The sequence below is a fragment of the Triturus cristatus genome, chromosome 10, assembly GCF_964204655.1.
Source record: "Triturus cristatus chromosome 10, aTriCri1.1, whole genome shotgun sequence".
Classification (NCBI taxonomy): domain Eukaryota; kingdom Metazoa; phylum Chordata; class Amphibia; order Caudata; family Salamandridae; genus Triturus; species Triturus cristatus.
Genome location: NC_140593.1, coordinates 845,550,432 through 845,571,350, shown reverse-complemented (window position 1 = coordinate 845,571,350; position 20,919 = coordinate 845,550,432). Strand labels below are relative to the sequence as shown.

Here is a 20,919-nt window from a genome sequence, read left to right as displayed (position 1 = left end):
GTGCCTGAGGTGTCCCTTCCAGGAATACATGGAATTGTGATTGAGGGCCCTGCCTGATCGTTGGTGGATTTCTCGTCATATGTTACAGGTCCGTGCAAAGATTGTGGTGTGTGGGGAATGCACTGCAAAAAACAGGACGATTTAAGGGTGTAAAAGAGACCTGTCAGAAGTGGGATTTGAACCCACGCCTCCATGAGGAGACCAGAAGTCTCAGTTACACTGAAGATCAAGCTCTCTTGAGTCTGGCGCCTTAGACCACTCGGCCATCCTGACAGCCCTGGCTATGTACAGGTCTGACTCTTCTGTCTGCACTTGCCAATGTTTGCACTTACAGCGTTCGCAGCAATGTCACAGGTGTAAAGGCCCCACAATACAACATGGCATGATAAAAAAAAAAGCTAGGCACAAGAGCGACCACTGATGGATGCGGATTACTTTGTTTCGTCTTGGAAAAGTAAAGGAAGTTTCCCACGGCTCGCTGGGTTCATGGACCGCCTCTTCTTAAGCTTGCATTGAGATAATAAGGTTTTAGAGGGTGCACATAAAAGCAGCTCATGCACAGTGTTTCTGCCCGGTCTCGAACCGGGGACCTTTCGCGTGTTAGGCGAACGTGATGACCACTACACTACAGAAACTAACTTGCTGTGTTTTACTGTTAGAGCAAGGTTCCTCTCAAGGATTCTCTCTACTTCTATTCTGCTGTATCAGCAGCCACTCAGAAAGCGAGGAGCAAGTGTGAAAACTGCAGAGATATCAGCCAACATGCTTGCAATTAGACGTATTAAAAATTTACTTATGCAGGCATCGACAGACAAATATCTGATGCCTAAATGCCAGCAAGTACAGCTTGGGAAAGCATCACCTGGGACACACACAGACTAAGCATGAAGGCAGAAAAAGCATGGATATCCGTTTTTCTTCTGAGGTTCAAAATAATTTGTGCAACAATGCGCCGAGTGTAATGAGAAATAGTCAGGCATTGTCAGTTTTGAGTAGGATTCGTATGTTTACCTCTAAAAAAGGGCTCGTCTGGGATTTGAACCCGGGACCTCTCGCACCCTAAGCGAGAATCATACCCCTAGACCAACGAGCCGAGGCACAGAAGAGTCACCTTTTGCACCGGCTCCGGGGGTTATTGGCAGCGAGTTGGTGAATGATTCACCCAAAGCAAGCAACTGCACATGCTGCTCTCTTCTGCAATATGGTTGCTGTCTTTTCCATGGCCGTCATCGAACAAGAAATGAAAATACCTCCATCCTTCAGACATTTTGTTTGCTCTAGGTGTATGCTCTCGGTGAGGACAATAAAACAATTTCTGCTCTCATGCCTTGCTTTCATCAAGTAGGCCCACCCTTCAGTACAAAAGGACGTGCAAACGAATGGCGCAAACTATCGTCACTTCTCTTTTTGAGCTGTCACTGATGCCCCTGGAGCACAGTACATCACGCTGGTGAGGGATAGACAGCTTCCATTATCTCAGCTTTCCTATAAGTTGAGAGAGTAAATGCAAACAATACGCTGCTGTTTCTGCCCGGTCTCGAACCAGGGACCTTTCGCGTGTAAAGCGAACGAGATAACCACTACACCACAGAAACAGATACTCTTGCAGCAATCTTCTTGGCATGTAGTGGGCTGGAAAGCACAGACCAAGGGCCAATGTCCATGAAGCTCAACGTTGGACCCTCCTTACCCGATCTCTTTCTTTGGAAGAAAGGAACGAGGACCACTTTTATTCCAAAAGGCGATTTTAAAACCATACCTGAAATCACGCTAGAAAAACACTTTGAATTTAATGTTCCTACACTGATGGTCCACCCCAGAAAAGCAGTTGCAAAGAAGTCCGGCACTGAAATTCTATACGCCAAAAGTGGGAAACAGCGTGCAGGGAAAGGAACTTTCTCACCATACACGGCGTCTTATAGCATTGAAAAGAAGAAATGGTCCTATATAATAAGCAGCCTAAAAATAATTCCACAACATGGGCTCGTCCGGGATTTGAACCCGGGACCTCTCGCACCCGAAGCGAGAATCATACCCCTAGACCAACGAGCCTGATTCCCCTGTCAGCAATTTGAACAATTTCTGATGCGTCTTTCAGAAACAAAGCAGTGCTATTTGGCTGCTCTCTCTCTATGTGAGCCACACAAAGTCATGTTTTCTCTCAAGGTGTTGTTTTTTTCACTCTTGCAAGGAAGGGATCAGCCGATATCCTAGCTGCCAGTGAGCAGAAAAAAGGCACTGATGAGAACTGCAGGCACTTCCTGGCACTTGTACTTCTCTGCAAGTCCTGGACCCTTGCCCCATAAACTTCCACCCCAGAAGCAAGGGAGGGCCTGCCAATTCTTGCTTCTAAGAAAGAAGCGTTTGATTCTTGGATTCAAACATGCTCACTCAGCACTCAATGAGGCTCGATCAGGCGAGATTTATATGAGTGGCTCGCAGGACTGAAACACTCACCTGGGAGACCCAGGGTGGCTGAATTCCCAGAATGGCCATTGTTGGGCAAGTCACCTCCTTTCCTCCTGCCTCAATCTAGAATTGGCTGCAAATCACAAGATAGAGTTCAATGTCCGTGTGTACTGCCTACTCCCAGCTACCTCTCTGTCTTCCTTATGTAAATTAAAATTCGCAAGGGGGGACCAATGACAATCTGCTCCTCCCACATAACCAGGAAGCCCTGTTGAACATGTCTGCCTGTGTTGTTGCAGGGACAGTGCCTTCTCCGCCCAAAAGGTGGCAGGAGAGCCTCACAACAAAGATGGGATCAACTGCTTAATGAGAAACCAGCACAGCAGTTAGTGTGATGGAGTGCAAATTTAACGGAAGGTGTGCCTGAGGTGTCCCTTCCAGGAATACATGGAATTGTGATTGAGGGCCCTGCCTGATCGTTGGTGGATTTCTCGTCATATGTTACAGGTCCGTGCAAAGATTGTGGTGTGTGGGGAATGCACTGCAAAAAACAGGACGATTTAAGGGTGTAAAAGAGACCTGTCAGAAGTGGGATTTGAACCCACGCCTCCATGAGGAGACCAGAAGTCTCAGTTGCACTGAAGATCAAGCTCTCTTGAGTCTGGCGCCTTAGACCATTCGGCCATCCTGACAGCCCTGGCTATGTACAGGTCTGACTCTTCTGTCTGCACTTGCCAATGTTTGCACTTACATCGTTCGCAGCAATGTCACAGGTGTAAAGGCCCCACAATACAACATGGCATGATAAAAAAAAAAGCTAGGCACAAGAGCGACCACTGATGGATGCGGATTACTTTGTTTCGTCTTGGAAAAGTAAAGGAAGTTTCCCACGGCTCGCTGGGTTCATGGACCGCCTCTTCTTAAGCTTGCATTGAGATAATAAGGTTTTAGAGGGTGCACATAAAAGCAGCTCATGCACAGTGTTTCTGCCCGGTCTCGAACCGGGGACCTTTCGCGTGTTAGGCGAACGTGATGACCACTACACTACAGAAACTAACTTGCTGTGTTTTACTGTTAGAGCAAGGTTCCTCTCAAGGATTCTCTCTACTTCTATTCTGCTGTATCAGCAGCCACTCAGAAAGCGAGGAGCAAGTGTGAAAACTGCAGAGATATCAGCCAACATGCTTGCAATTAGACGTATTAAAAATTTACTTATGCAGGCATCGACAGACAAATATCTGATGCCTAAATGCCAGCAAGTACAGCTTGGGAAAGCATCACCTGGGACACACACAGACTAAGCATGAAGGCAGAAAAAGCATGGATATCCGTTTTTCTTCTGAGGTTCAAAATAATTTGTGCAACAATGCGCCGAGTGTAATGAGAAATAGTCAGGCATTGTCAGTTTTGAGTAGGATTCGTATGTTTACCTCTAAAAAAGGGCTCGTCTGGGATTTGAACCCGGGACCTCTCGCACCCTAAGCGAGAATCATACCCCTAGACCAACGAGCCGAGGCACAGAAGAGTCACCTTTTGCACCGGCTCCGGGGGTTATTGGCAGCGAGTTGGTGAATGATTCACCCAAAGCAAGCAACTGCACATGCTGCTCTCTTCTGCAATATGGTAGCTGTCTTTTCCATGGCCGTCATCGAACAAGAAATGAAAATACCTCCATCCTTCAGACATTTTGTTTGCTCTAGGTGTATGCTCTCGGTGAGGACAATAAAACAATTTCTGCTCTCATGCCTTGCTTTCATCAAGTAGGCCCACCCTTCAGTACAAAAGGACGTGCAAACGAATGGCGCAAACTATCGTCACTTCTCTTTTTGAGCTGTCACTGATGCCCCTGGAGCACAGTACGTCACGCTGGTGAGGGATAGACAGCTTCCATTATCTCAGCTTTCCTATAAGTTGAGAGAGTAAATGCAAACAATAAGCTGCTGTTTCTGCCCGGTCTCGAACCAGGGACCTTTCGCGTGTAAAGCGAACGAGATAACCACTACACCACAGAAACAGATACTCTTGCAGCAATCTTCTTGGCATGTAGTGGGCTGGAAAGCACAGACCAAGGGCCAATGTCCATGAAGCTCAACGTTGGACCCTCCTTACCCGATCTCTTTCTTTGGAAGAAAGGAACGAGGACCACTTTTATTCCAAAAGGCGATTTTAAAACCATACCTGAAATCACGCTAGAAAAACACTTTGAATTTAATGTTCCTACACTGATGGTCCACCCCAGAAAAGCAGTTGCAAAGAAGTCCGGCACTGAAATTCTATACGCCAAAAGTGGGAAACAGCGTGCAGGGAAAGGAACTTTCTCACCATACACGGCGTCTTATAGCATTGAAAAGAAGAAATGGTCCTATATAATAAGCAGCCTAAAAATAATTCCACAACATGGGCTCGTCCGGGATTTGAACCCGGGACCTCTCGCACCCGAAGCGAGAATCATACCCCTAGACCAACGAGCCTGATTCCCCTGTCAGCAATTTGAACAATTTCTGATGCGTCTTTCAGAAACAAAGCAGTGCTATTTGGCTGCTCTCTCTCTATGTGAGCCACACAAAGTCATGTTTTCTCTCAAGGTGTTGTTTTTTTCACTCTTGCAAGGAAGGGATCAGCCGATATCCTAGCTGCCAGTGAGCAGAAAAAAGGCACTGATGAGAACTGCAGGCACTTTCTGGCACTTGTACTTCTCTGCAAGTCCTGGACCCTTGCCCCATAAACTTCCACCCCAGAAGCAAGGGAGGGCCTGCCAATTCTTGCTTCTAAGAAAGAAGCGTTTGATTCTTGGATTCAAACATGCTCACTCATCACTCAATGAGGCTCGATCAGGCGAGATTTATATGAGTGGCTCGCAGGACTGAAACACTCACCTGGGAGACCCAGGGTGGCTGAATTCCCAGAATGGCCATTGTTGGGCAAGTCACCTCCTTTCCTCCTGCCTCAATCTAGAATTGGCTGCAAATCACAAGATAGAGTTCAATGTCCGTGTGTACTGCCTACTCCCAGCTACCTCTCTGTCTTCCTTATGTAAATTAAAATTCGCAAGGGGGGACCAATGACAATCTGCTCCTCCCACATAACCAGGAAGCCCTGTTGAACATGTCTGCCTGTGTTGTTGCAGGGACAGTGCCTTCTCCGCCCAAAAGGTGGCAGGAGAGCCTCACAACAAAGATGGGATCAACTGCTTAATGAGAAACCAGCACAGCAGTTAGTGTGATGGAGTGCAAATTTAACGGAAGGTGTGCCTGAGGTGTCCCTTCCAGGAATACATGGAATTGTGATTGAGGGCCCTGCCTGATCGTTGGTGGATTTCTCGTCATATGTTACAGGTCCGTGCAAAGATTGTGGTGTGTGGGGAATGCACTGCAAAAAACAGGACGATTTAAGGGTGTAAAAGAGACCTGTCAGAAGTGGGATTTGAACCCACGCCTCCATGAGGAGACCAGAAGTCTCAGTTGCACTGAAGATCAAGCTCTCTTGAGTCTGGCGCCTTAGACCACTCGGCCATCCTGACAGCCCTGGCTATGTACAGGTCTGACTCTTCTGTCTGCACTTGCCAATGTTTGCACTTACATCGTTCGCAGCAATGTCACAGGTGTAAAGGCCCCACAATACAACATGGCATGATAAAAAAAAAAGCTAGGCACAAGAGCGACCACTGATGGATGCGGATTACTTTGTTTCGTCTTGGAAAAGTAAAGGAAGTTTCCCACGGCTCGCTGGGTTCATGGACCGCCTCTTCTTAAGATTGCATTGAGATAATAAGGTTTTAGAGGGTGCACATAAAAGCAACTCATGCACAGTGTTTCTGCCCGGTCTCGAACCGGGGACCTTTCGCGTGTTAGGCGAACGTGATGACCACTACACTACAGAAACTAACTTGCTGTGTTTTACTGTTAGAGCAAGGTTCCTCTCAAGGATTCTCTCTACTTCTATTCTGCTGTATCAGCAGCCACTCAGAAAGCGAGGAGCAAGTGTGAAAACTGCAGAGATATCAGCCAACATGCTTGCAATTAGACGTATTAAAAATTTACTTATGCAGGCATCGACAGACAAATATCTGATGCCTAAATGCCAGCAAGTACAGCTTGGGAAAGCATCACCTGGGACACACACAGACTAAGCATGAAGGCAGAAAAAGCATGGATATCCGTTTTTCTTCTGAGGTTCAAAATAATTTGTGCAACAATGCGCCGAGTGTAATGAGAAATAGTCAGGCATTGTCAGTTTTGAGTAGGATTCGTATGTTTACCTCTAAAAAAGGGCTCGTCTGGGATTTGAACCCGGGACCTCTCGCACCCTAAGCGAGAGTCATACCCCTAGACCAACGAGCCGAGGCACAGAAGAGTCACCTTTTGCACCGGCTCCGGGGGTTATTGGCAGCGAGTTGGTGAATGATTCACCCAAAGCAAGCAACTGCACATGCTGCTCTCTTCTGCAATATGGTTGCTGTCTTTTCCATGGCCGTCATCGAACAAGAAATGAAAATACCTCCATCCTTCAGACATTTTGTTTGCTCTAGGTGTATGCTCTCGGTGAGGACAATAAAACAATTTCTGCTCTCATGCCTTGCTTTCATCAAGTAGGCCCACCCTTCAGTACAAAAGGACGTGCAAACGAATGGCGCAAACTATCGTCACTTCTCTTTTTGAGCTGTCACTGATGCCCCTGGAGCACAGTATTTCACGCTGGTGAGGGATAGACAGCTTCCATTATCTCAGCTTTCCTATAAGTTGAGAGAGTAAATGCAAACAATAAGCTGCTGTTTCTGCCCGGTCTCGAACCAGGGACCTTTCGCGTGTAAAGCGAACGAGATAACCACTACACCACAGAAACAGATACTCTTGCAGCAATCTTCTTGGCATGTAGTGGGCTGGAAAGCACAGACCAAGGGCCAATGTCCATGAAGCTCAACGTTGGACCCTCCTTACCCGATCTCTTTCTTTGGAAGAAAGGAACGAGGACCACTTTTATTCCAAAAGGCGATTTTAAAACCATACCTGAAATCACGCTAGAAAAACACTTTGAATTTAATGTTCCTACACTGATGGTCCACCCCAGAAAAGCAGTTGCAAAGAAGTCCGGCACTGAAATTCTATACGCCAAAAGTGGGAAACAGCGTGCAGGGAAAGGAACTTTCTCACCATACACGGCGCTTATAGCATTGAAAAGAAGAAATGGTCCTATATAATAAGCAGCCTAAAAATAATTCCACAACATGGGCTCGTCCGGGATTTGAACCCGGGACCTCTCGCACCCGAAGCGAGAATCATACCCCTAGAGCAACGAGCCTGATTCCCCTGTCAGCAATTTGAACAATTTCTGATGCGTCTTTCAGAAACAAAGCAGTGCTATTTGGCTGCTCTCTCTCTATGTGAGCCACACAAAGTCATGTTTTCTCTCAAGGTGTTGTTTTTTTCACTCTTGCAAGGAAGGGATCAGCCGATATCCTAGCTGCCAGTGAGCAGAAAAAAGGCACTGATGAGAACTGCAGGCACTTTCTGGCACTTGTACTTCTCTGCAAGTCCTGGACCCTTGCCCCATAAACTTCCACCCCAGAAGCAAGGGAGGACCTGCCAATACTTGCTTCTAAGAAAGAAGCGTTTGATTCTTGGATTCAAACATGCTCACTCAGCGCTCAATAGGCTCGATCAGGCGAGATTTATGAGTGGCTCGCAGGACTGAAACACTCACCTGGGAGACCCAGGGTGGCTGAATTCCCAGAATGGCCATTGTTGGGCAAGTCACCTCCTTTCCTCCTGCCTCAATCTAGAATTGGCTGCAAATCACAAGATAGAGTTCAATGTCCGTGTGTACTGCCTACTCCCAGCTACCTCTCTGTCTTCCTTATGTAAATTAAAATTCGCAAGGGGGACCAATGACAATCTGCTCCTCCCACATAACCAGGAAGCCCTGTTGAACATGTCTGCCTGTGTTGTTGCAGGGACAGTGCCTTCTCCGCCCAAAAGGTGGCAGGAGAGCCTCACAACAAAGATGGGATCAACTGCTTAATGAGAAACCAGCACAGCAGTTAGTGTGATGGAGTGCAAATTTAACGGAAGGTGTGCCTGAGGTGTCCCTTCCAGGAATACATGGAATTGTGATTGAGGGCCCAGCCTGATCGTTGGTGGATTTCTCGTCATATGTTACAGGTCCGTGCAAAGATTGTGGTGTGTGGGGAATGCACTGCAAAAAACAGGACGATTTAAGGGTGTAAAAGAGACCTGTCAGAAGTGGGATTTGAACCCACACCTCCATGAGGAGACCAGAAGTCTCAGTTGCACTGAAAATCAAGCTCTCTTGAGTCTGGCGCCTTAGACCACTCGGCCATCCTGACAGCCCTGGCTATGTACAGGTCTGACTCTTCTGTCTGCACTTGCCAATGTTTGCACTTACAGCGTTCGCAGCAATGTCACAGGTGTAAAGGCCCCACAATACAACATGGCATGATAAAAAAAAAAGCTAGGCACAAGAGCGACCACTGATGGATGCGGATTACTTTGTTTCGTCTTGGAAAAGTAAAGGAAGTTTCCCACGGCTCGCTGGGTTCATGGACCGCCTCTTCTTAAGCTTGCATTGAGATAATAAGGTTTTAGAGGGTGCACATAAAAGCAGCTCATGCACAGTGTTTCTGCCCGGTCTCGAACCGGGGACCTTTTGCGTGTTAGGCGAACGTGATGACCACTACACTACAGAAACTAACTTGCTGTGTTTTACTGTTAGAGCAAGGTTCCTCTCAAGGATTCTCTCTACTTCTATTCTGCTGTATCAGCAGCCACTCAGAAAGCGAGGAGCAAGTGTGAAAACTGCAGAGATATCAGCCAACATGCTTGCAATTAGACGTATTAAAAATTTACTTATGCAGGCATCGACAGACAAATATCTGATGCCTAAATGCCAGCAAGTACAGCTTGGGAAAGCATCACCTGGGACACACACAGACTAAGCATGAAGGCAGAAAAAGCATGGATATCCGTTTTTCTTCTGAGGTTCAAAATAATTTGTGCAACAATGCGCCGAGTGTAATGAGAAATAGTCAGGCATTGTCAGTTTTGAGTAGGATTCGTATGTTTACCTCTAAAAAAGGGCTCGTCCGGGACTTGAACCCGGGACCTCTCGCACCCTAAGCGAGAATCATACCCCTAGACCAACGAGCCGAGGCACACAAGAGTCACCTTTTGCACCGGCTCCGGGGGTTATTGGCAGCGAGTTGGTGAATGATTCACCCAAAGCAAGCAACTGCACATGCTGCTCTCTTCTGCAATATGGTTGCTGTCTTTTCCATGGCCGTCATCGAACAAGAAATGAAAATACCTCCATCCTTCAGACATTTTGTTTGCTCTAGGTGTATGCTCTCGGTGAGGACAATAAAACAATTTCTGCTCTCATGCCTTGCTTTCATCAAGTACGCCCACCCTTCAGTACAAAAGGACGTGCAAACGAATGGCGCAAACTATCGTCACTTCTCTTTTTGAGCTGTCACTGATGCCCCTGGAGCACAGTACGTCACGCTGGTGAGGGATAGACAGCTTCCATTATCTCAGCTTTCCCATAAGTTGAGAGAGTAAATGCAAACAATAAGCTGCTGTTTCTGCCCGGTCTCGAACCAGGGACCTTTCGCGTGTAAAGCGAACGTGATAACCACTACACCACAGAAACAGATACTCTTGCAGCAATCTTCTTGGCATGTAGTGGTCTGGAAAGCACAGACCAAGGGCCAATGTCCATGAAGCTCAACGTTGGACCCTCCTTACCTGATCTCTTTCTTTGGAAGAAAGGAACGAGGACCACTTTTATTCCAAAAGGCGATTTTAAAACCATACCTGAAATCACACTAGAAAAACACTTTGAATTTAATGTTCCTACACTGATGGTCCACCCCAGAAAAGCAGTTGCAAAGAAGTCCGGCACTGAAATTCTATACGCCAAAAGTGGGAAACACCATGCAGGGAAAGGAACTTTCTCACCATACACGGCGTCTTATAGCATTGAAAAGAAGAAATGGTCCTATATAATAAGCAGCCTAAAAATAATTCCACAACATGGGCTCGTCCGGGATTTGAACCCGGGACCTCTCGCACCCGAAGCGAGAATCATACCCCTAGACCAACGAGCCTGGTTCCCCTGTTGGCAATTTGAACAATTTCTGATGCGTCTTTCAGAAACAAAGCAGTGCTATTTGGCTGCTCTCTCTCTATGTGAGCCACACAAAGTCATGTTTTCTCTCAAGGTGTTGTTTTTTTCACTCTTGCAAGGAAGGGATCAGCCGATATCCTAGCTGCCAGTGAGCAGAAAAAAGGCACTGATGAGAACTGCAGGCACTTTCTGGCACTTGTACTTCTCTGCAAGTCCTGGACCCTTGCCCCATTAATGTCCACCCCAGAAGCAAGGGAGGGCCTGCCAATTCTTGCTCCTAAGAAAGAGGCGTTTGATTCTTGGATTCAAACACGCTCACTCAGCGCTCGATGTCTCGATCAGGCGAGATTTATATGAGTGGCTCGCAGGACTGAAACACTCACCTGGGAGACCCAGGGTGGCTGAATTCCCAGAATGGCCATTGTTGGGCAAGTCACCTCCTTTCCTCCTGCCTCAATCTAGAATTGGCTGCAAATCACAAGATAGAGTTCAATGTCCGTGTGTACTGCCTACTCCCAGCTACCTCTCTGTCTTCCTTATGTAAATTAAAATTCGCAAGGGGGGACCAATGACAATCTGCTCCTCCCACATAACCAGGAAGCCCTGTTGAACATGTCTGCCTGTGTTGTTGCAGGGACAGTGCCTTCTCCACCCAAAAGGTGGCAGGAGAGCCTCACAACAAAGATGGGATCAACTGCTTAATGAGAAACCAGCACAGCAGTTAGTGTGATGGAGTGCAAATTTAACGGAAGGTGTGCCTGAGGTGTCCCTTCCAGGAATACATGGAATTGTGATTGAGGGCCCAGCCTGATCGTTGGTGGATTTCTCGTCATATGTTACAGGTCCGTGCAAAGATTGTGGTGTGTGGGGAATGCACTGCAAAAAACAGGACGATTTAAGGGTGTAAAAGAGACCTGTCAGAAGTGGGATTTGAACCCACGCCTCCATGAGGAGACCAGAAGTCTCGGTTGCACTGAAGATCAAGCTCTCTTGAGTCTGGCGCCTTGGACCACTCGGCCATCCTGACAGCCCTGGCTATGTACAGGTCTGACTCTTCTGTCTGCACTTGCCAATGTTTGCACTTACAGCGTTCGCAGCAATGTCACAGGTGTAAAGGCCCCACAATACAACATGGCATGATAAAAAAAAAAGCTAGGCACAAGAGCGACCACTGATGGATGCGGATTACTTTGTTTCGTCTTGGAAAAGTAAAGGAAGTTTCCCACGGCTCGCTGGGTTCATGGACCGCCTCTTCTTAAGCTTGCATTGAGATAATAAGGTTTTAGAGGGTGCACATAAAAGCAGCTCATGCACAGTGTTTCTGCCCGGTCTCGAACCGGGGACCTTTCGCGTGTTAGGCGAACATGATGACCACTACACTACAGAAACTAACTTGCTGTGTTTTACTGTTAGAGCAAGGTTCCTCTCAAGGATTCTCTCTACTTCTATTCTGCTGTATCAGCAGCCACTCAGAAAGCGAGGAGCAAGTGTGAAAACTGCAGAGATATCAGCCAACATGCTTGCAATTAGACGTATTAAAAATTTACTTATGCAGGCATCGACAGACAAATATCTGATGCCTAAATGCCAGCAAGTACAGCTTGGGAAAGCATCACCTGGGACACACACAGACTAAGCATGAAGGCAGAAAAAGCATGGATATCCGTTTTTCTTCTGAGGTTCAAAATAATTTGTGCAACAATGCGCCGAGTGTAATGAGAAATAGTCAGGCATTGTCAGTTTTGAGTAGGATTCGTATGTTTACCTCTAAAAAAGGGCTCGTCCGGGATTTGAACCCGGGACCTCTCGCACCCTAAGCGAGAATCATACCCCTAGACCAACGAGCCGAGGCACAGAAGAGTCACCTTTTGCACCGGCTCCGGGGGTTATTGGCAGCGAGTTGGTGAATGATTCACCCAAAGCAAGCAACTGCACATGCTGCTCTCTTCTGCAATATGGTTGCTGTCTTTTCCATGGCCGTCATCGAACAAGAAATGAAAATACCTCCATCCTTCAGACATTTTGTTTGCTCTAGGTGTATGCTCTCGGTGAGGACAATAAAACAATTTCTGCTCTCATGCCTTGCTTTCATCAAGTAGGCCCACCCTTCAGTTCAAAAGGACGTGCAAACGAATGGCGCAAACTATCGTCACTTCTCTTTTTGAGCTGTCACTGATGCCGCTGGAGCACAGTACGTCACGCTGGTGAGGGATAGACAGCTTCCATTATCTCAGCTTTCCTATAAGTTGAGAGAGTAAATGCAAACAATAAGCTGCTGTTTCTGCCCGGTCTCGAACCAGGGACCTTTCGCGTGTAAAGCGAACGTGATAACCACTACACCACAGAAACAGATACTCTTGCAGCAATCTTCTTGGCATGTAGTGGGCTGGAAAGCACAGACCAAGGGCCAATGTCCATGAAGCTCAACGTTGGACCCTCCTTACCCGATCTCTTTCTTTGGAAGAAAGGAACGAGGACCACTTTTATTCCAAAAGGCGATTTTAAAACCATACCTGAAATCACGCTAGAAAAACACTTTGAATTTAATGTTCCTACACTGATGGTCCACCCCAGAAAAGCAGTTGCAAAGAAGTCCGGCACTGAAATTCTATACGCCAAAAGTGGGAAACAGCGTGCAGGGAAAGGAACTTTCTCACCATACACGGCGTCTTATAGCATTGAAAAGAAGAAATGGTCCTATATAATAAGCAGCCTAAAAATAATTCCACAACATGGGCTCGTCCGGGATTTGAACCCGGGACCTCTCGCACCCGAAGCGAGAATCATACCCCTAGACCAACGAGCCTGATTCCCCTGTCAGCAATTTGAACAATTTCTGATGCGTCTTTCAGAAACAAAGCAGTGCTATTTGGCTGCTCTCTCTCTATGTGAGCCACACAAAGTCATGTTTTCTCTCAAGGTGTTGTTTTTTTCACTCTTGCAAGGAAGGGATCAGCCGATATCCTAGCTGCCAGTGAGCAGAAAAAAGACACTGATGAGAACTGCAGGCACTTTCTGGCACTTGTACTTCTCTGCAAGTCCTGGACCCTTGCCCCATAAACTTCCACCCCAGAAGCAAGGGAGGGCCTGCCAATTCTTGCTTCTAAGAAAGAAGCGTTTGATTCTTGGATTCAAACATGCTCACTCATCACTCAATGAGGCTCGATCAGGCGAGATTTATATGAGTGGCTCGCAGGACTGAAACACTCACCTGGGAGACCCAGGGTGGCTGAATTCCCAGAATGGCCATTGTTGGGCAAGTCACCTCCTTTCCTCCTGCCTCAATCTAGAATTGGCTGCAAATCACAAGATAGAGTTCAATGTCCGTGTGTACTGCCTACTCCCAGCTACCTCTCTGTCTTCCTTATGTAAATTAAAATTCGCAAGGGGGGACCAATGACAATCTGCTCCTCCCACATAACCAGGAAGCCCTGTTGAACATGTCTGCCTGTGTTGTTGCAGGGACAGTGCCTTCTCCGCCCAAAAGGTGGCAGGAGAGCCTCACAACAAAGATGGGATCAACTGCTTAATGAGAAACCAGCACAGCAGTTAGTGTGATGGAGTGCAAATTTAACGGAAGGTGTGCCTGAGGTGTCCCTTCCAGGAATACATGGAATTGTGATTGAGGGCCCTGCCTGATCGTTGGTGGATTTCTCGTCATATGTTACAGGTCCGTGCAAAGATTGTGGTGTGTGGGGAATGCACTGCAAAAAACAGGACGATTTAAGGGTGTAAAAGAGACCTGTCAGAAGTGGGATTTGAACCCACGCCTCCATGAGGAGACCAGAAGTCTCAGTTGCACTGAAGATCAAGCTCTCTTGAGTCTGGCGCCTTAGACCACTCGGCCATCCTGACAGCCCTGGCTATGTACAGGTCTGACTCTTCTGTCTGCACTTGCCAATGTTTGCACTTACATCGTTCGCAGCAATGTCACAGGTGTAAAGGCCCCACAATACAACATGGCATGATAAAAAAAAAAGCTAGGCACAAGAGCGACCACTGATGGATGCGGATTACTTTGTTTCGTCTTGGAAAAGTAAAGGAAGTTTCCCACGGCTCGCTGGGTTCATGGACCGCCTCTTCTTAAGATTGCATTGAGATAATAAGGTTTTAGAGGGTGCACATAAAAGCAACTCATGCACAGTGTTTCTGCCCGGTCTCGAACCGGGGACCTTTCGCGTGTTAGGCGAACGTGATGACCACTACACTACAGAAACTAACTTGCTGTGTTTTACTGTTAGAGCAAGGTTCCTCTCAAGGATTCTCTCTACTTCTATTCTGCTGTATCAGCAGCCACTCAGAAAGCGAGGAGCAAGTGTGAAAACTGCAGAGATATCAGCCAACATGCTTGCAATTAGACGTATTAAAAATTTACTTATGCAGGCATCGACAGACAAATATCTGATGCCTAAATGCCAGCAAGTACAGCTTGGGAAAGCATCACCTGGGACACACACAGACTAAGCATGAAGGCAGAAAAAGCATGGATATCCGTTTTTCTTCTGAGGTTCAAAATAATTTGTGCAACAATGCGCCGAGTGTAATGAGAAATAGTCAGGCATTGTCAGTTTTGAGTAGGATTCGTATGTTTACCTCTAAAAAAGGGCTCGTCTGGGATTTGAACCCGGGACCTCTCGCACCCTAAGCGAGAATCATACCCCTAGACCAACGAGCCGAGGCACAGAAGAGTCACCTTTTGCACCGGCTCCGGGGGTTATTGGCAGCGAGTTGGTGAATGATTCACCCAAAGCAAGCAACTGCACATGCTGCTCTCTTCTGCAATATGGTTGCTGTCTTTTCCATGGCCGTCATCGAACAAGAAATGAAAATACCTCCATCCTTCAGACATTTTGTTTGCTCTAGGTGTATGCTCTCGGTGAGGACAATAAAACAATTTCTGCTCTCATGCCTTGCTTTCATCAAGTAGGCCCACCCTTCAGTACAAAAGGACGTGCAAACGAATGGCGCAAACTATCGTCACTTCTCTTTTTGAGCTGTCACTGATGCCCCTGGAGCACAGTATTTCACGCTGGTGAGGGATAGACAGCTTCCATTATCTCAGCTTTCCTATAAGTTGAGAGAGTAAATGCAAACAATAAGCTGCTGTTTCTGCCCGGTCTCGAACCAGGGACCTTTCGCGTGTAAAGCGAACGAGATAACCACTACACCACAGAAACAGATACTCTTGCAGCAATCTTCTTGGCATGTAGTGGGCTGGAAAGCACAGACCAAGGGCCAATGTCCATGAAGCTCAACGTTGGACCCTCCTTACCCGATCTCTTTCTTTGGAAGAAAGGAACGAGGACCACTTTTATTCCAAAAGGCGATTTTAAAACCATACCTGAAATCACGCTAGAAAAACACTTTGAATTTAATGTTCCTACACTGATGGTCCACCCCAGAAAAGCAGTTGCAAAGAAGTCCGGCACTGAAATTCTATACGCCAAAAGTGGGAAACAGCGTGCAGGGAAAGGAACTTTCTCACCATACACGGCGCTTATAGCATTGAAAAGAAGAAATGGTCCTATATAATAAGCAGCCTAAAAATAATTCCACAACATGGGCTCGTCCGGGATTTGAACCCGGGACCTCTCGCACCCGAAGCGAGAATCATACCCCTAGAGCAACGAGCCTGATTCCCCTGTCAGCAATTTGAACAATTTCTGATGCGTCTTTCAGAAACAAAGCAGTGCTATTTGGCTGCTCTCTCTCTATGTGAGCCACACAAAGTCATGTTTTCTCTCAAGGTGTTGTTTTTTTCACTCTTGCAAGGAAGGGATCAGCCGATATCCTAGCTGCCAGTGAGCAGAAAAAAGGCACTGATGAGAACTGCAGGCACTTTCTGGCACTTGTACTTCTCTGCAAGTCCTGGACCCTTGCCCCATAAACTTCCACCCCAGAAGCAAGGGAGGACCTGCCAATACTTGCTTCTAAGAAAGAAGCGTTTGATTCTTGGATTCAAACATGCTCACTCAGCGCTCAATAGGCTCGATCAGGCGAGATTTATGAGTGGCTCGCAGGACTGAAACACTCACCTGGGAGACCCAGGGTGGCTGAATTCCCAGAATGGCCATTGTTGGGCAAGTCACCTCCTTTCCTCCTGCCTCAATCTAGAATTGGCTGCAAATCACAAGATAGAGTTCAATGTCCGTGTGTACTGCCTACTCCCAGCTACCTCTCTGTCTTCCTTATGTAAATTAAAATTCGCAAGGGGGACCAATGACAATCTGCTCCTCCCACATAACCAGGAAGCCCTGTTGAACATGTCTGCCTGTGTTGTTGCAGGGACAGTGCCTTCTCCGCCCAAAAGGTGGCAGGAGAGCCTCACAACAAAGATGGGATCAACTGCTTAATGAGAAACCAGCACAGCAGTTAGTGTGATGGAGTGCAAATTTAACGGAAGGTGTGCCTGAGGTGTCCCTTCCAGGAATACATGGAATTGTGATTGAGGGCCCAGCCTGATCGTTGGTGGATTTCTCGTCATATGTTACAGGTCCGTGCAAAGATTGTGGTGTGTGGGGAATGCACTGCAAAAAACAGGACGATTTAAGGGTGTAAAAGAGACCTGTCAGAAGTGGGATTTGAACCCACACCTCCATGAGGAGACCAGAAGTCTCAGTTGCACTGAAAATCAAGCTCTCTTGAGTCTGGCGCCTTAGACCACTCGGCCATCCTGACAGCCCTGGCTATGTACAGGTCTGACTCTTCTGTCTGCACTTGCCAATGTTTGCACTTACAGCGTTCGCAGCAATGTCACAGGTGTAAAGGCCCCACAATACAACATGGCATGATAAAAAAAAAAGCTAGGCACAAGAGCGACCACTGATGGATGCGGATTACTTTGTTTCGTCTTGGAAAAGTAAAGGAAGTTTCCCACGGCTCGCTGGGTTCATGGACCGCCTCTTCTTAAGCTTGCATTGAGATAATAAGGTTTTAGAGGGTGCACATAAAAGCAGCTCATGCACAGTGTTTCTGCCCGGTCTCGAACCGGGGACCTTTTGCGTGTTAGGCGAACGTGATGACCACTACACTACAGAAACTAACTTGCTGTGTTTTACTGTTAGAGCAAGGTTCCTCTCAAGGATTCTCTCTACTTCTATTCTGCTGTATCAGCAGCCACTCAGAAAGCGAGGAGCAAGTGTGAAAACTGCAGAGATATCAGCCAACATGCTTGCAATTAGACGTATTAAAAATTTACTTATGCAGGCATCGACAGACAAATATCTGATGCCTAAATGCCAGCAAGTACAGCTTGGGAAAGCATCACCTGGGACACACACAGACTAAGCATGAAGGCAGAAAAAGCATGGATATCCGTTTTTCTTCTGAGGTTCAAAATAATTTGTGCAACAATGCGCCGAGTGTAATGAGAAATAGTCAGGCATTGTCAGTTTTGAGTAGGATTCGTATGTTTACCTCTAAAAAAGGGCTCGTCCGGGACTTGAACCCGGGACCTCTCGCACCCTAAGCGAGAATCATACCCCTAGACCAACGAGCCGAGGCACACAAGAGTCACCTTTTGCACCGGCTCCGGGGGTTATTGGCAGCGAGTTGGTGAATGATTCACCCAAAGCAAGCAACTGCACATGCTGCTCTCTTCTGCAATATGGTTGCTGTCTTTTCCATGGCCGTCATCGAACAAGAAATGAAAATACCTCCATCCTTCAGACATTTTGTTTGCTCTAGGTGTATGCTCTCGGTGAGGACAATAAAACAATTTCTGCTCTCATGCCTTGCTTTCATCAAGTACGCCCACCCTTCAGTACAAAAGGACGTGCAAACGAATGGCGCAAACTATCGTCACTTCTCTTTTTGAGCTGTCACTGATGCCCCTGGAGCACAGTACGTCACGCTGGTGAGGGATAGACAGCTTCCATTATCTCAGCTTTCCCATAAGTTGAGAGAGTAAATGCAAACAATAAGCTGCTGTTTCTGCCCGGTCTCGAACCAGGGACCTTTCGCGTGTAAAGCGAACGTGATAACCACTACACCACAGAAACAGATACTCTTGCAGCAATCTTCTTGGCATGTAGTGGGCTGGAAAGCACAGACCAAGGGCCAATGTCCATGAAGCTCAACGTTGGACCCTCCTTACCCGATCTCTTTCTTTGGAAGAAAGGAACGAGGACCACTTTTATTCCAAAAGGCGATTTTAAAACCATACCTGAAATCACACTAGAAAAACACTTTGAATTTAATGTTCCTACACTGATGGTCCACCCCAGAAAAGCAGTTGCAAAGAAGTCCGGCACTGAAATTCTATACGCCAAAAGTGGGAAACACCATGCAGGGAAAGGAACTTTCTCACCATACACGGCGTCTTATAGCATTGAAAAGAAGAAATGGTCCTATATAATAAGCAGCCTAAAAATAATTCCACAACATGGGCTCGTCCGGGATTTGAACCCGGGACCTCTCGCACCCGAAGCGAGAATCATACCCCTAGACCAACGAGCCTGGTTCCCCTGTTGGCAATTTGAACAATTTCTGATGCGTCTTTCAGAAACAAAGCAGTGCTATTTGGCTGCTCTCTCTCTATGTGAGCCACACAAAGTCATGTTTTCTCTCAAGGTGTTGTTTTTTTCACTCTTGCAAGGAAGGGATCAGCCGATATCCTAGCTGCCAGTGAGCAGAAAAAAGGCACTGATGAGAACTGCAGGCACTTTCTGGCACTTGTACTTCTCTGCAAGTCCTGGACCCTTGCCCCATTAATGTCCACCCCAGAAGCAAGGGAGGGCCTGCCAATTCTTGCTCCTAAGAAAGAGGCGTTTGATTCTTGGATTCAAACACGCTCACTCAGCGCTCGATGTCTCGATCAGGCGAGATTTATATGAGTGGCTCGCAGGACTGAAACACTCACCTGGGAGACCCAGGGTGGCTGAATTCCCAGAATGGCCATTGTTGGGCAAGTCACCTCCTTTCCTCCTGCCTCAATCTAGAATTGGCTGCAAATCACAAGATAGAGTTCAATGTCCGTGTGTACTGCCTACTCCCAGCTACCTCTCTGTCTTCCTTATGTAAATTAAAATTCGCAAGGGGGGACCAATGACAATCTGCTCCTCCCACATAACCAGGAAGCCCTGTTGAACATGTCTGCCTGTGTTGTTGCAGGGACAGTGCCTTCTCCACCCAAAAGGTGGCAGGAGAGCCTCACAACAAAGATGGGATCAACTGCTTAATGAGAAACCAGCACAGCAGTTAGTGTGATGGAGTGCAAATTTAACGGAAGGTGTGCCTGAGGTGTCCCTTCCAGGAATACATGGAATTGTGATTGAGGGCCCAGCCTGATCGTTGGTGGATTTCTCGTCATATGTTACAGGTCCGTGCAAAGATTGTGGTGTGTGGGGAATGCACTGCAAAAAACAGGACGATTTAAGGGTGTAAAAGAGACCTGTCAGAAGTGGGATTTGAACCCACGCCTCCATGAGGAGACCAGAAGTCTCGGTTGCACTGAAGATCAAGCTCTCTTGAGTCTGGCGCCTTGGACCACTCGGCCATCCTGACAGCCCTGGCTATGTACAGGTCTGACTCTTCTGTCTGCACTTGCCAATGTTTGCACTTACAGCGTTCGCAGCAATGTCACAGGTGTAAAGGCCCCACAATACAACATGGCATGATAAAAAAAAAAGCTAGGCACAAGAGCGACCACTGATGGATGCGGATTACTTTGTTTCGTCTTGGAAAAGTAAAGGAAGTTTCCCACGGCTCGCTGGGTTCATGGACCGCCTCTTCTTAAGCTTGCATTGAGATAATAAGGTTTTAGAGGGTGCACATAAAAGCAGCTCATGCACAGTGTTTCTGCCCGGTCTCGAACCGGGGACCTTTCGCGTGTTAGGCGAACATGATGACCACTACACTACAGAAACTAACTTGCTGTGTTTTACTGTTAGAGCAAGGTTCCTCTCAAGGATTCTCTCTACTTCTATTCTGCTGTATCAGCAGCCACTCAGAAAGCGAGGAGCAAGTGTGAAAACTGCAGAGATATCAGCCAACATGCTTGCAATTAGACGTATTAAAAATTTACTTATGCAGGCATCGACAGACAAATATCTGATGCCTAAATGCCAGCAAGTACAGCTTGGGAAAGCATCACCTGGGACACACACAGACTAAGCATGAAGGCAGAAAAAGCATGGATATCCGTTTTTCTTCTGAGGTTCAAAATAATTTGTGCAACAATGCGCCGAGTGTAATGAGAAATAGTCAGGCATTGTCAGTTTTGAGTAGGATTCGTATGTTTACCTCTAAAAAAGGGCTCGTCCGGGATTTGAACCCGGGACCTCTCGCACCCTAAGCGAGAATCATACCCCTAGACCAACGAGCCGAGGCACAGAAGAGTCACCTTTTGCACCGGCTCCGGGGGTTATT

General features: G+C 47.1%; 25 non-coding genes across 25 annotated transcripts; all 25 read right to left on the bottom strand.

Moving 5' to 3' along the window:
- Window positions 1-161: 161 nt before the first annotated feature.
- TRNAL-CAA (transfer RNA leucine (anticodon CAA)) lies at window positions 162-273 on the bottom strand. The gene is made up of 2 exons: window positions 236-273; window positions 162-207 (listed from the first exon to the last, which is right to left on the bottom strand). It is a non-coding gene; the product is annotated as a tRNA-Leu (tRNA).
- Window positions 274-562: 289 nt separating this feature from the next.
- On the bottom strand, window positions 563-635 carry TRNAV-AAC (transfer RNA valine (anticodon AAC)). The gene has a single exon. It is a non-coding gene; the product is annotated as a tRNA-Val (tRNA).
- A 1,345-nt stretch (window positions 636-1,980) lies between these two features.
- TRNAP-CGG (transfer RNA proline (anticodon CGG)) lies at window positions 1,981-2,052 on the bottom strand. Its single transcript has one exon. It is a non-coding gene; the product is annotated as a tRNA-Pro (tRNA).
- A 1,338-nt stretch (window positions 2,053-3,390) lies between these two features.
- On the bottom strand, window positions 3,391-3,463 carry TRNAV-AAC (transfer RNA valine (anticodon AAC)). The gene has a single exon. It is a non-coding gene; the product is annotated as a tRNA-Val (tRNA).
- Window positions 3,464-4,808: 1,345 nt separating this feature from the next.
- On the bottom strand, window positions 4,809-4,880 carry TRNAP-CGG (transfer RNA proline (anticodon CGG)). The gene has a single exon. It is a non-coding gene; the product is annotated as a tRNA-Pro (tRNA).
- A 937-nt stretch (window positions 4,881-5,817) lies between these two features.
- Window positions 5,818-5,929, bottom strand: TRNAL-CAA (transfer RNA leucine (anticodon CAA)). The gene is made up of 2 exons: window positions 5,892-5,929; window positions 5,818-5,863 (listed from the first exon to the last, which is right to left on the bottom strand). It is a non-coding gene; the product is annotated as a tRNA-Leu (tRNA).
- A 289-nt stretch (window positions 5,930-6,218) lies between these two features.
- Window positions 6,219-6,291, bottom strand: TRNAV-AAC (transfer RNA valine (anticodon AAC)). Its single transcript has one exon. It is a non-coding gene; the product is annotated as a tRNA-Val (tRNA).
- Window positions 6,292-7,635: 1,344 nt separating this feature from the next.
- On the bottom strand, window positions 7,636-7,707 carry TRNAP-CGG (transfer RNA proline (anticodon CGG)). Its single transcript has one exon. It is a non-coding gene; the product is annotated as a tRNA-Pro (tRNA).
- A 1,793-nt stretch (window positions 7,708-9,500) lies between these two features.
- TRNAP-AGG (transfer RNA proline (anticodon AGG)) lies at window positions 9,501-9,572 on the bottom strand. The gene has a single exon. It is a non-coding gene; the product is annotated as a tRNA-Pro (tRNA).
- A 429-nt stretch (window positions 9,573-10,001) lies between these two features.
- TRNAV-UAC (transfer RNA valine (anticodon UAC)) lies at window positions 10,002-10,074 on the bottom strand. The gene has a single exon. It is a non-coding gene; the product is annotated as a tRNA-Val (tRNA).
- A 385-nt stretch (window positions 10,075-10,459) lies between these two features.
- Window positions 10,460-10,531, bottom strand: TRNAP-CGG (transfer RNA proline (anticodon CGG)). Its single transcript has one exon. It is a non-coding gene; the product is annotated as a tRNA-Pro (tRNA).
- Window positions 10,532-11,466: 935 nt separating this feature from the next.
- TRNAL-CAA (transfer RNA leucine (anticodon CAA)) lies at window positions 11,467-11,578 on the bottom strand. The gene is made up of 2 exons: window positions 11,541-11,578; window positions 11,467-11,512 (listed from the first exon to the last, which is right to left on the bottom strand). It is a non-coding gene; the product is annotated as a tRNA-Leu (tRNA).
- Window positions 11,579-11,867: 289 nt separating this feature from the next.
- Window positions 11,868-11,940, bottom strand: TRNAV-AAC (transfer RNA valine (anticodon AAC)). The gene has a single exon. It is a non-coding gene; the product is annotated as a tRNA-Val (tRNA).
- Window positions 11,941-12,326: 386 nt separating this feature from the next.
- On the bottom strand, window positions 12,327-12,398 carry TRNAP-AGG (transfer RNA proline (anticodon AGG)). The gene has a single exon. It is a non-coding gene; the product is annotated as a tRNA-Pro (tRNA).
- A 429-nt stretch (window positions 12,399-12,827) lies between these two features.
- On the bottom strand, window positions 12,828-12,900 carry TRNAV-UAC (transfer RNA valine (anticodon UAC)). The gene has a single exon. It is a non-coding gene; the product is annotated as a tRNA-Val (tRNA).
- A 385-nt stretch (window positions 12,901-13,285) lies between these two features.
- TRNAP-CGG (transfer RNA proline (anticodon CGG)) lies at window positions 13,286-13,357 on the bottom strand. Its single transcript has one exon. It is a non-coding gene; the product is annotated as a tRNA-Pro (tRNA).
- A 937-nt stretch (window positions 13,358-14,294) lies between these two features.
- Window positions 14,295-14,406, bottom strand: TRNAL-CAA (transfer RNA leucine (anticodon CAA)). Its single transcript has 2 exons — window positions 14,369-14,406; window positions 14,295-14,340 (listed from the first exon to the last, which is right to left on the bottom strand). It is a non-coding gene; the product is annotated as a tRNA-Leu (tRNA).
- Window positions 14,407-14,695: 289 nt separating this feature from the next.
- Window positions 14,696-14,768, bottom strand: TRNAV-AAC (transfer RNA valine (anticodon AAC)). Its single transcript has one exon. It is a non-coding gene; the product is annotated as a tRNA-Val (tRNA).
- Window positions 14,769-16,112: 1,344 nt separating this feature from the next.
- TRNAP-CGG (transfer RNA proline (anticodon CGG)) lies at window positions 16,113-16,184 on the bottom strand. Its single transcript has one exon. It is a non-coding gene; the product is annotated as a tRNA-Pro (tRNA).
- Window positions 16,185-17,977: 1,793 nt separating this feature from the next.
- TRNAP-AGG (transfer RNA proline (anticodon AGG)) lies at window positions 17,978-18,049 on the bottom strand. Its single transcript has one exon. It is a non-coding gene; the product is annotated as a tRNA-Pro (tRNA).
- A 429-nt stretch (window positions 18,050-18,478) lies between these two features.
- Window positions 18,479-18,551, bottom strand: TRNAV-UAC (transfer RNA valine (anticodon UAC)). Its single transcript has one exon. It is a non-coding gene; the product is annotated as a tRNA-Val (tRNA).
- A 385-nt stretch (window positions 18,552-18,936) lies between these two features.
- On the bottom strand, window positions 18,937-19,008 carry TRNAP-CGG (transfer RNA proline (anticodon CGG)). The gene has a single exon. It is a non-coding gene; the product is annotated as a tRNA-Pro (tRNA).
- A 935-nt stretch (window positions 19,009-19,943) lies between these two features.
- Window positions 19,944-20,055, bottom strand: TRNAL-CAA (transfer RNA leucine (anticodon CAA)). The gene is made up of 2 exons: window positions 20,018-20,055; window positions 19,944-19,989 (listed from the first exon to the last, which is right to left on the bottom strand). It is a non-coding gene; the product is annotated as a tRNA-Leu (tRNA).
- Window positions 20,056-20,344: 289 nt separating this feature from the next.
- On the bottom strand, window positions 20,345-20,417 carry TRNAV-AAC (transfer RNA valine (anticodon AAC)). Its single transcript has one exon. It is a non-coding gene; the product is annotated as a tRNA-Val (tRNA).
- Window positions 20,418-20,803: 386 nt separating this feature from the next.
- TRNAP-AGG (transfer RNA proline (anticodon AGG)) lies at window positions 20,804-20,875 on the bottom strand. The gene has a single exon. It is a non-coding gene; the product is annotated as a tRNA-Pro (tRNA).
- Between the last annotated feature and the right edge of the window lie 44 nt (window positions 20,876-20,919).